This window comes from Urocitellus parryii, chromosome 4, assembly GCF_045843805.1.
Source record: "Urocitellus parryii isolate mUroPar1 chromosome 4, mUroPar1.hap1, whole genome shotgun sequence".
Classification (NCBI taxonomy): Eukaryota; Metazoa; Chordata; class Mammalia; order Rodentia; family Sciuridae; genus Urocitellus; species Urocitellus parryii.
In genome coordinates this window covers 16088467-16100909 of record NC_135534.1, presented here as the reverse complement: position 1 = coordinate 16100909, position 12443 = coordinate 16088467, and the positions used below count along the sequence as shown (strand labels likewise).

Here is a 12443-nt window from a genome sequence, read left to right as displayed (position 1 = left end):
TTCCTCATCATCATTCAGGAATCCAGCCCGAAATAGACTGCCGTAAGCCACCAGGCTTAGCAAATAAAAATATAGGATTCCCAGTTAATTTTGAATTTCAGATAAACATTGAGTAATGTTCTATTTTTACTGTTTCCTATGCAATATTTAGGTCACAGCTCTACTAAAAAATATTTCATCTGAAATTCACATTTTTACCTATTTCCCTGTATAATATCTCACCATCTTATCCCTTGATTTGTTGCTCTTCCATGAGGCAGTCTTCCCTGAGTGTGAATACCCCACTAAAAGATGAGGTATAAAAGGAGAAGATATTTATATGGTTCCAGGTGCATAAAAATGGGAGTCAGAGGCCTGATGGAGGCCTAGGTGTAGCATGCATTGCCTTTGCCCATCCTCCTTAGGGTATTACATGATAAGATGACTCTGCATAAGCAAGCTTGTTTGGGAGTGTGCTTTATTTATGGTTTAAGAAGAAAAGGCAGGTGTACTGATGGGCATCCCATTTCTGCCAACCATCAGTCCATGAATTATTTCTTCACAATGAGCAGTGCTTGGCCATAAGGAAGGGAACCTAAGGACACTAACTCAGTGAATTTGAAGTCTAACACTGTATGGAAAATCATGCAGGAATGCATCAGTTGTATACCTAACCAGGATGAGAAACAGGAACTCAGAGGAAAACCAAGAGATTTCTGATTTAGAATAAGCCATCGTCATGTATTGAATTGGTACCACAAAAATTTTCCTTCAGCTAGGCAATAACTTAAAAGATAACAATACCATGGGAAATGTAAGTTATCTCTCATATATGTGCAATAAGAGGATTATCTGGTAGGTAAAGTAAAGACCTCTGATGGGAGTCAAAAGAGGAAATAGTACAGACACGCTGTAAGCCATCAAATGCGTGTGGGCCAGAATATATCCCTGGAAATTTTTCTTCCTCTAATGTTCCCAATTTTAAGAGATTGAATGAGCATTAAAAGGATAAAATGCTAACATAAGAAAGATGTAGCCTGCAGAGGAGGTACGAAATCAGAGTCAAATATTTCCCTAAGCAAATATAGATAGCTAAAATTCAATAAAAAGTATGTTACTTGATGCTTCTTAGAATAACACTTTAAAAGTTGCTGCTCTTCCATGAGGCAGTCTTCCCTTTGACATGAAATCATGGCCCAAATGCTCTTTTTATATGGTAGCCTTTATCAAGAATACAGAAGAAATTATTTGGAAAGCAATAAATCCCTTTATCTGCTTCTGTTAGGAACAGGGAAGTTGAAAACAGTGTCATGAAATGTAGGAATATTTCATTTGAAGAACCACAATACTTTCTTCTCTTGGTCCTCCTCTTGGTTCTCTCCAGACATTCGGTAGCCATGACACAAGGAAACAGCACCCGAATCCTACCTTCTGGGATTTGGTGCCCAACATGAGTTTCAGATCATCTTCTTCATTGTGTTTCTCATGATCTAAGTGACGTCCACGGTGGGGAATACAGGAATGATCCTACTCATCAGGACAGATGCCAGACTACAAACACCCATGTACTTTTTCCTACAACATCTGGCCTTTGTTGACATCTGCTACACAACAGCTATCACTCCCAAGATGCTGCAAAACTTCATCACAGAAAACAAGTCCATATCATTTGGTGGATGTTTAATGCAATTACTGGTCTATGCAAACTTTGCAACCAGCGACTGTTACCTCCTGGCAGCGATGGCGGTTGACCGCTATGTAGCCATCTGTAAGCCTCTTCACTATTCCATCATCATGTCTCAGACAGTCTGCATCCAGATGGTAGCTGGTTCATACCTCGTGGGTTCAATAAATGCCTCTGTACACACAGGTTTTACTTTTTCACTGACCTTCTGTAAATTCAACATCAATCATTTTTTCTGTGATATTCCTCCAATTATCACCTTTTCATGCTCCAACAATGACTTGAACTTCATGCTAATTTTGATCTTTGTGGGATTAAACTTGACCTTCACTGTGTTGGTGGTCATCTTCTCCTACATTTACATCCTGACCACCATCCTGAAGATGTCTTCTACTGCAGGGAGGAAGAAGACCTTCTCCACCTGTGCCTCCCACCTGACAGCAGTCACCATTTTCTATGGCACCCTTGCTTACATGTACTTACAGCCTCATTCTGAGAATGCCCAGGAGAATAGGAAAGTGGCCTCTGTATTTTATGGCATTGTCATTCCCATGTTGAACCCCCTGATCTACAGCCTGAGAAACAAGGAGGTGAAGGAAGCTTTAAAAGTGGTAACCAAAAAGCTCTTTTAGGTTACACCCAAATTGTTCCAATTCAGCACATCAAAGCATGCAGTGGAAACATGTTACTGCCCTTTAATAATTTGGAAATTGAAAGCGTGTTAACATATTCAGCTCTTAAATCCAGGTTACTCTATCAACACATATGATGTTAGAATATGAGAAATATTCTAACAACTCTCCTGAGATTCATTTTTTCTGGAGTATAATCTGAAAAACAATCCTCAGGGAGAATGCTTTATGTACATGGTGAAAAATATTAAGGAGTTTACATAAAACTTATAAAGTATTATTTCAAATATTTTTCAAATATACTTTAAATGGATAGAAATATTAAAAATTGTTTGAGGGCTGGGGATGTGGCTCAACCGGTAATAAACTCGCCTGGCATGCTCGGGGCGCTGGGTTCAATCCTCAGCACCACATAAAAATAAAAATAAAGATGTTGTGTCCACCGAAAACTGAAAAATAGATATTGAAAAATTCTCTCTCCCTCTCTCTCTCTCTCTCTCTCTCTCTCTCTCTCTCTCTCTCTCTCAAAATTGTTTGCATATTGTCACAACTGAAATTGGAGTTTATTGATTTCTCGTCCTTTGAAAAAGTTACCTAAATTTTCTACAGTGAGGTACTTTGTAAATTCTGTTGCAATTATGGTACAACTCTTCATTTATTGTACATCTTTGAATGTGAAATAAATGTATTTCCTTACAAATCATCTTGTGACTCAAGCTATCACTTCTATACAACATTCTTATATTTGTTACACCCCACACTCCTTAGGAACAGTTCTTTCTGTCAACAGTTACCCTATTTATTCCGATTCCATCACTTTCTTTCCTTGGGAAAGGGAACTCTGGATAACAGTTCTATTCAATCTCCACTGAGATAACCTAGAAAGAGTTGTATCTGAACTCTTGCCAGTAATCATTCACTTACAATCATTTTGTTCAAACAAATAAGGTTAAACTACAGAAGCTCCATGGGAATTCAACATAGGGCAAGAGATCTTTGAGTCAATGAAAGATTATTTGGCAGGAAAGCTTTAGTACACAGACAGGACCTGGCTTCGTAATGGTGGGCAAGCAGTGAAGGAAAGCACCTGCAATCATTTTCACAACTTACCACACAGTGGTAGATTCCTTCCCAGAGTAAAGAGTTTTCACCTGTCACCTTGATCAAGCTATTATTTATCCTGCCATAGTGTATATATGAGAAAACACTCAAGCTGAATCTCCATTAAGACTAGAAATGCACTCTTGCATCAGGTGTCTGGAAATTACTAAATACTTATTAAAACAGTTGTAGAATGAGGGAAGAAGGAATGTTCACAGAAAACGTGAATCTGTCCATTAAATGAAAAAAATATGTAGTCCATGTCTCTAATAGTTCAGTATGGCAATCTATTCTTATAGAAGCATGTGTTTATAAGGACTTACTAGAACCAGCAACTGCTTCTGAACATTACTGTGAAGACCCAAGTCAATTAGAATTAGAAGTCAAGGGAGTGCAAGGTGAGGTACTGGGAAATGTCCTGTGTATGTATAAATATGTCACAATGAATTCCACTATTGCATATAAATCCTAAGCTCCAATAAACAGGTTTTAAAAATATTTTTAAATTGATCATGATAAGAAAAAGCTACCTTTTAGAGAGTATCTATTCAGTTCCTTAGCCCACTTATTAATTGGGTCATTTGATTGTTTTTGTTTGTTTTGTTTTGTTTTTGGTGTTAAGCTTTTTGAGTTCTTTTTTTCTTTTTTCCACTTTTTTTTTACTCTTTAAGTATATCCTGGAGAAAAGTGCTCTATCTGATGTGGGTGTGGTAAAGATTTTCTCCCACTCTGTAGGTTCTCTCTTCACATTATTGTTTTCTCTGCTAATCAGAAATCTTTTGGTTTAAATCCATCACATTTATCGATTCATGATTTTATTTCTTGCACTTTAGGGGTCTTGTTAAGAAAATAAGGACCTAATCTTACATGATGAAGATTTGGACTCACTTTTTTCTCTGTTAGGCGCAGGGTCTCTGGGCTAATTCCTAGGTTCTTGATTCACTTTTGAGTTGAGTTTTGTGCATGGTGAGAGTTAGGGGCTTAACTTCATTTTGCTGCATATGGATTTTCAGTTTTCCCAGCACCATTTGTTGAAGAGGCTACCTTTTCTCCAGTGAATGTTTTTCCTCCTTTGTCTAATATGAGATAATAAATTGTGTCAGTTTGTCTCTGTGTCTTCTATGCTGTACCATTGTTCTACATGTCTATCTTGGTGCCAATACCATGTCGTTTTTAAACTATAGCTCTTCGTAAAGTTTAAGATCTGGTATTGTGATGCCTCCTGCTTCACTATTCTTGCTAAGGATTGCTTTGGTTATTCTGGGTCTCTTATTTTGCAAAATTAATTTCATGATTGCTTTTTCTAGTTCTATAAGGAATGTCATTGGGATTTTAATTATTGATTATTTTAATTACTGATTATTTAATGACAACATAATTTTAATTTGAGTTGGATTAAATCTGTATAATGCTTATAGTAGTATGGCCATTTTGAAAATATTAATTCTTCCTATCCAAGAACATGGGAGATCTTTCTATCTTCTAAGAACTTCTTCAATTTCTTTCTTTAGTGTTCTGTAGTTTTCAATTGTAGAGTTCTTTCACGTCTTTTGTTAGATTGATTCCCAAGTATTTTTTTGAGGCTGTTATGAATAGGATAGTTTTCCTAATTTCTCTTTCAAAGGATTCATCACCCACCGATGTATAGAAATACATTTGATTTATGTGTATTGCTTTTATGTCCTGCTACTTTGCTGAATTAATTTATTATAGATATTTTCTGGTGGAATTTTTGGATCTTCTAAATTATCATTAAATAATGATAGTTTGAGTTCTTCTTTTCCTATTTCTATCCTTTTAATTTCTTTCATATGTCTGATTTCTCTGGCTAAACTTTCCAAGACTATGTTGAATAAAAGTGCTGCAAGAGGGAATCCCTGTCTTGTTCCAGAGGGCATCCCTGTCAGACACTTTTCAGGAGATATACAATTGATCAACAAATACATGGAAAAAAAGTTCTATATCTTAGGTAATTAAAGTAATGTAAATCAAAACTACTCTAAGATTTAATCTCACTCCAATCAGAATGGCAGTTATCAAGAATACAGACAACAATCAGTGTTGGTGAGGATATGGGGGAAAAGGTACATTTATACATTGCTGGTTGGACTGTGAATCGGTGCAACCACTCTGGAAAGCAGTATGGAGATTCCTCAGAAAACCTGGAATGGAAACATCATTTGACCCAGCTATCCCATTCCTCAGTCTACACTCAAAGGACTTAAAATCAGCATACTACAGTAATGCAGCCACATCAACGCTTATAGCAGCTCAATTCACAATAACTAAACTATGGAACCAAACTAGGTGCCCTTTGATAGAGGAATGGATAAAGAAACTATGGTATATAGACACAATGGAATATTACTCAACATTAAAAGAGAATAGCATCATGGCATTTGTAGGTAAATGGCTGGAGTTGAAGATTATCATGCTAAGAGAAATAAGCCAATCCAAAAAGCCCAAAGTTTAAATGTTTTCTCTAATATGTGAATGTTGATCCATTATAGGTGCAAAATGGAGGAAATTTCCCTGGGCAGAGGGGAGTAAAGTGAATTGATGTGGCATGGGGATAGGAAACATGGTGGAATGAGACATCATTACCTGAGGTAGATGTGTGATTGCACAAATGGTGTGACTCTACACCATGTACAACCAGAGAAATGAAAAATTGTGCTTCATTTGTACACATCTTGGATCTAAGGATCAGCCACATGGCCAGTGTGTCTTCAAGGTCCAATAAAAATGGTACACCAAAGACTCAGTGAGTTCCCTGGGTCAGGAATACTCCATGAACTTTGCCTTAACTGAGATCAAGACAGCTATGTATCCTTGAGGATGACAGACATTTCATATAAGGGTCACGCACAGATTTAATTCTATGTCTTCTTTACTTTTATTGGTACTAACTTTAATACTCCTATTGTAATAAAACTGAATCTGTATGTATAGCACTTTTCTGATGTCTTCCTCTGGGATCTATATCAAACATACTATCAAATTACTATTGACAATATAATTTGTAAACAGCAGTAATTCATTTCTTATATTTACGGAAGCTAGAGGTCCAAAATCAATATACCAGCAAGATCCAGTGAAGGAACTCTTCCTGGTTGGACACAGTCAACATCTCAATATGTCCTCACTTGGCCAAAAAAAAGGGGGGGGGGCAGCTAGAGAGTTCTCCAAACCCATTCATGAAGGATCCACATTCTTACTTAATTGTCTCCCCAAAGTGGCATTTCCTATACCATCATGTTGTGATGAAGGATTTTTTATGTTTTTTAATTTGTTCTAACTAGTCATACATGACAATAGAACACACTTTGACACATCATACATAAATGGAGTATAATTTCTTACTTTTCTTCTGGTACATGATATAGAAGCACACCAGTCATGTAGTCATATATGTACATAGGGTAATAATGTCAGATTCATTCACTATCCTTCATACCCCCATATCCCGCCTCTCCCTTCACTCCCCTCTACCTAATCCAAAGTAACTCAATTCTTCCCTAGTCCCTGCTTTATTGTGAATTACCAATTGCATATCAGGAAAAACATCTGGCTTTTGGTTTTTTGACATTGACTTATTTTGCTTAGCTCTATCTATTTCTCCAGCTCTATCTATTTACCAGCAAATGCCATAAATTCACAGTAGCTAAACCATAGAACCAACCTAGGTATCCTTCAACAGATGAATGGATTTAAAAAATGTGGCATATATACATAGTGGTACAGGATTGTGACATTATAATTTTGAGAAACAACACTCAGTCCATAATATTCTGCATCTGGGACCCTAAAAATCTTATCCCTCTTACATGTACAATGCATTCATTCCATTATGACAATCCCAAAAATTCTTGTATCTACCATCAACCATAAAGTCAGATTCCAAAGTTTCATCTAAATGTCATAAAGATAAAACATGGATGAGATTTGTGGAATAATTTATGCTGAGGGAAAATTCTTTTCCAGCTGTGAGCCTCAAATCCATCAAGATATGTACTTTTAAAATGAAAAGAGGAAGACAGGAAGAGGATAGACATTTCCACTCCAAGAAGGAGAAATAGGAAATAAAGAGTGGTAATGGGGCCCAAGCAAGTCCAAAACCTAGGAAGGTGAGATCCCAAGGCTCAGAACCATCCTCTTGGGCTCCACACACTGCCCTCCAGGCCCGCTGTGAGAGAAGTCCCACCTTCCAGACCCAGAGATGGACATCTCAGCAGAAACTTCTCACAGTCCATGTTCCCACAACTATTCAAGAATAAGGAAACTTCCTCTCTCTCTCTTTTCTTTCTGACTCCTACAGGAGTCACTCTTAAAACTCTGTTCACAGAAATCAAGAATCTTTCTACCAGGCAACCTTAAAATATGTTCAAATTCTACCTACCCATTTCCCTGTCTAAATCTGCTCTCCTATTTTTAGTTATTTGGTTCAGAGTACCTCAGTCTTGGTGAAAATTTCTCTTATTTTTTGGCTTCACAACAAAAATACTATAAACTGGGTAGTTTCTAAATCCCAAAAACTTATTATTCCTTAGAGTCATGGGGACGGAAAGAGATGAGCAAACCCATGTGATCAGGCTCTGGTGAAGGGATTCCTCTGGGTGGAGATGGCTAACTTCTCATTCTGTCCTGTCACAGTAAACAGCAAGAGGAGCATCAGGCTCCCTCCGCATTCACAAAGTGCAAGTCCCCTTAATTAGCACCATTCCACCCTTAAAACTACCCAATCATACACACTTGTCAAACTCCTCACGCACTAATAGCAGCCCTTCGGGGGCAGGATTTCAACATATGAACGGAGGGAGAAGGTGGGACATGAGCCTTTGGTGCCTAACATCAGAGTTGTGACATATTCTAGTGCATTATCAAGTCTCAGAGTAATAATAAAGATCCCTAAATTAGTAACTGTTTTGTAAGAAGGGTGGTCCTTGACACCCCTGAGCTTTTGTGTGTTATCTGAAGTGACATCAGCTCTGTGGGAACCATTCCTTCACACTCTGCAGTTGCTAAACTTTTGGGTGGTGTTCATTCCAGGCAGCAGAGAGAAGAACAAGAAAAAGTGAAGAGGAAATTCAGGGAAGACTGAGTGAGTGACTTACCTGGTTTACATTTTAGGGACTTGGAACTCAATTCCACAGTGGACTCAAATGGACTGTATAGAATGTCCCTCAGAATTGTCCCTCCCAAGAGAGGACGTTGTGACATTTTTTCTCCTCTCCTCTCTCCACTGTTTGAAGGTTTGCCAAGGTGGTTAACACCCCCTCACATCTGTGCTGATTCTGAGGGGTGGTCTTTCATGGCCTCAGAGAGAATCCTGAGGCAAGAGGCAGAGAAAGCTCTTTACCACAGAGGCACTAAAATCAAGTTCTGAGAAGATGTGGTGCAAGGCACAGATTATTGTTACTCTGTGTTACATGTTTCTAGCCAGTGACATTCGGCTACAAGACTACTGGGAGATTCAGAGCAAGGGTCTCTCTGGCTACTGCCCTGCCCTTCTTGCCGTTTCCACTTCATTAAATTAGATGCCCTAGAACTGTAGCAGATGGGTTGGCAACAAGGAGGCAGCCAGTGTCTGAGAAAGACTGAGCAAATCTTAGAATCGCTAGTCCTGACTCTCAACCTGTTGTCATGACGGAAAATGAATCATAGTATTTAGGCAAAGGAAGTTGTTTTTTCTTCTACTGGCAATTGAGCACATCCCTAACTGAAACAGTCATGCAGTAAAGGATACTGAAGTGGAATTCAGTAGCGTTTTGAAAATAACTCCCCTGCATTCAATTGAAGTTCACCAAAAAACAACAGACTGGCTAAATCAAGCTTTCTCCTTACACATTTATTTTTTTCTTGATTCTTTTTAGTTATATACAACATCAGGACCCACCCTGACATTATCACAAAAGCATGGAACATATCTTTATCCACTTCAGTCCCCAGCACTTCCCTCCCTGCCCCACCCCCACTCCCCTTCTCTACCTCTCCATTCCACTGATCCCTCTTCAATCCATGTACAGATCTTTTTTTTTTTTTTTTAAATTAGTGTCCTTTGACCATATCTAATTCTGGGCCCAACTGTGCAATATCCTTGCATGTACATATGAAAGTTTGGTCAGATCAGTTCCACTGTTCTTTCCTTCTTCTGTCCTTCCTTCCTCCTCCTCAAACACTTTGTCTACTCTACTGATCTTTTCTCTATTTACATATAACTCTCTCTCTATGTGTGTGTGTGTGTGTGTGTGTGTGTGTGTGTACATTTCTTGTTTTTTATCCTCCAACCTCACCACTTATTTTGGATTAGATTTTTCATATCAGAGAAATCATTCAACCTTTGACTTCTGGCTGCTGGCTTATTTCACTTGGCATGATAGTCTCCAGATCTACTGGCAAATGCCATCATGTAATTCTTCTTTAAGACTGAGTAATGCTACATTGTGTGTGTGTGTGTGTGTGTGTGTGTGTGTCACTTTATCCTTGCACATTTATTAAAGACTTAAGTCTTAAAAGTTCATAGCCCGATTAAATTCATGGTCTCTTATTTCACTAATACTTAAAATGTTTTGACATTATGAAGTGAATTACGAATTAATGTTGCTATTGTGTAGGGCTGATTTTTTAAATGTGTAAGTATATAGAAAAAATGGAAAGAAGTAATTTTGAGAATTTTTTTCAACCAATAAGCAGTAGCCTACATAATATTTTAAAATATATTCATGTTATAATACCTACTTGTTATACCATGGATGATATGCCTTTAAATTTTGATTACATCAATAAATGCTGAAGAAGTTATAGGGAATAGAGTACACTCATGCATTGCTGCTGGAAACGCAATTAGTATAATCGCTTTGGAAATCAGTATGGAGATTCCTCAAAAGACTGGAACCTGAAACACTATATTACCTAGCTATAGCATACCTTGTATTTATTCAAACACACTAAAATCATCATTCGATAGTGATACACTCATACCAACGTTTATAGCAGCAAAATTCACGATATTCAAGTGTGCAACCATGCTAGGTGCCCATCAATAGTTGAAAGAATGAAGAAAATGTGGCATATATACACTGTGAAGTTTCACTCAGCATTGAAGAAGAATAAAATTATAGATGTTGCTTGTAAATGGATGGAACTAGATAACATCATGTTAAGTAAAATAAGTCAGACTCAGAAAGCCCAGGGTCAAATGTCTTCTCACATATATAAAAGCAAGAGAGAAATAAGAAATTTTTTTAGAAAGGATGATCTCATGAAAATGGAAGGGAGAACTGTAGAGTAAGGGAATTTAGACAGAGGAAGGAAGAATGGTAAAGGGGAAGAATTGAAAAACGAAATTGACCAAACTCTGCTATATACATATATGAACATATCACAATGATCTTAACTTTTATGCATAGCTATAATACATCAATTTAAAAATGTTGATCAATACAAGAAGCACCAATAGAACAGAGGAAGGGGATCCGGATAGGGAAGTGAAAAGGAAAGGAGGTAATACTAAGGATTGAAATGGAACAAATTATGTTACATGCATTTAGGACTATGTCAAAATGAACCCCACAATTATATATGACTATAATGCACCAACAAAAATGTTTTTAAAATATAGTTTAGATTTAAATTTCTGTCATTGAAAAGCTATAATCTTTACTGATTAGTGACAAGATTTATCTAGATCTAAACACAGGTACTTAGACATATTAAGATGCTCAACCTGATTTATAACAATAGCCTTTCAAAAACACTTGTTAAAGAATAAATGATGTGTCTGGCTTCCTGCTTCTACCAGAGATGTCACACTCTTTTTCTTTCAAGATTTCTAATTTCTTCCTCTCCAGGCACTGCTCATCCAACTTGAATCTGCTGTTGCTCCACTTCTGGACCTGTTCCATCTGAGTTCTCTCAGATTATCTCCAGTAACTCATACCCAATCTTTTTTTTTCTTCAACCCATCCCACCAATCTTTATACTCTAGTAACCTCTCATAACTTAACTCTTAATGCTCCATCCCTAACAGTTTGAGTTACCCCTCTTTTTTCTGACTCCTGAATCACCCTCTGATTTGCTCCACCAACAAAGCTTCAAGCATAATTGGTGTAAGATTTTGTTTCCTATATAATGAGCTACACATTTTACTTACATTTTGTATGATTAAATAAATAATGGTTCCCCCCCCCCAAAAAAAAAAAGAATAAATGATGTGATCCAAGCACCATAGCACATGCCCGCAATCCCAGCAATGTTGGAGGCTGAGGCAGGAGGATTATGAGTTCAAAGCCAGCCTCAGCAACTTAGTGAGACACTTAGCAACTCAGTGAGACCCTGTGTCTAAATAAAATACAAAAAGGTGCTGGGATGTGTCCCAGTGGTAAAGCACTCCTGGGTTTATCCCCAGTACAGAAGAAGGAGGAGGAGGAGGAGGAGGAGGAGGAGGAGGAGGAGGAGGAGGAGGAGGAGGAGGAGGAGGAGGAGAAATAATAATAATAATAATAATTACATGAAGAAAAAGAACTGTTGTCTCCAGGCATTACAGCAACACTAAAACACAATGTCTTCTCTAGGAAACCTAAATTTAGTCCTGACAGCATATGCAAACGACACTCAACCTGATTCATAACAATAAAAAAGCAAAGTTGTTAAACAACACATGACATTAGAAATAATTGTCCTCTCTAAAAATAGAATAATGCACACACAAAAAATGTTCTCTCTGGAAAACATAAGTTTTCTTCAGCCAATTACCAATGCTAATCACTGTTTTTCCAATCTCATCTCAGCCTCTGGAACCTCAGATACCAAGGGAGTCACTATAGATCCCTGAGGTGGCAGCTATAAGATCCCTGGTGGGGAAGAGCCATAGAGAGAGCCCTCCATGGGCAGTCAGCCTGCAGCAGCTGCAGAAAGAGATTCTGGAGGCTACTCTGGCTCCAGTACAACAGGGTAACTCCCACTGTCAACAGCAGCTGTGTAGCACTGCCCTGTGTGCAGGAAGCAGCAAGCCACCAGGGTCAGAGGAGCAGTTCCAGAACGTCACA

At 37.9% G+C, this 12443-nt stretch overlaps 1 pseudogene; it reads left to right on the top strand.

Moving 5' to 3' along the window:
* The first annotated feature begins 1376 nt into the window (after positions 1-1376).
* LOC144254541 (olfactory receptor 5AK2-like) lies at positions 1377-2295 on the top strand (annotated as a pseudogene).
* Positions 2296-12443: the final 10148 nt, after the last annotated feature.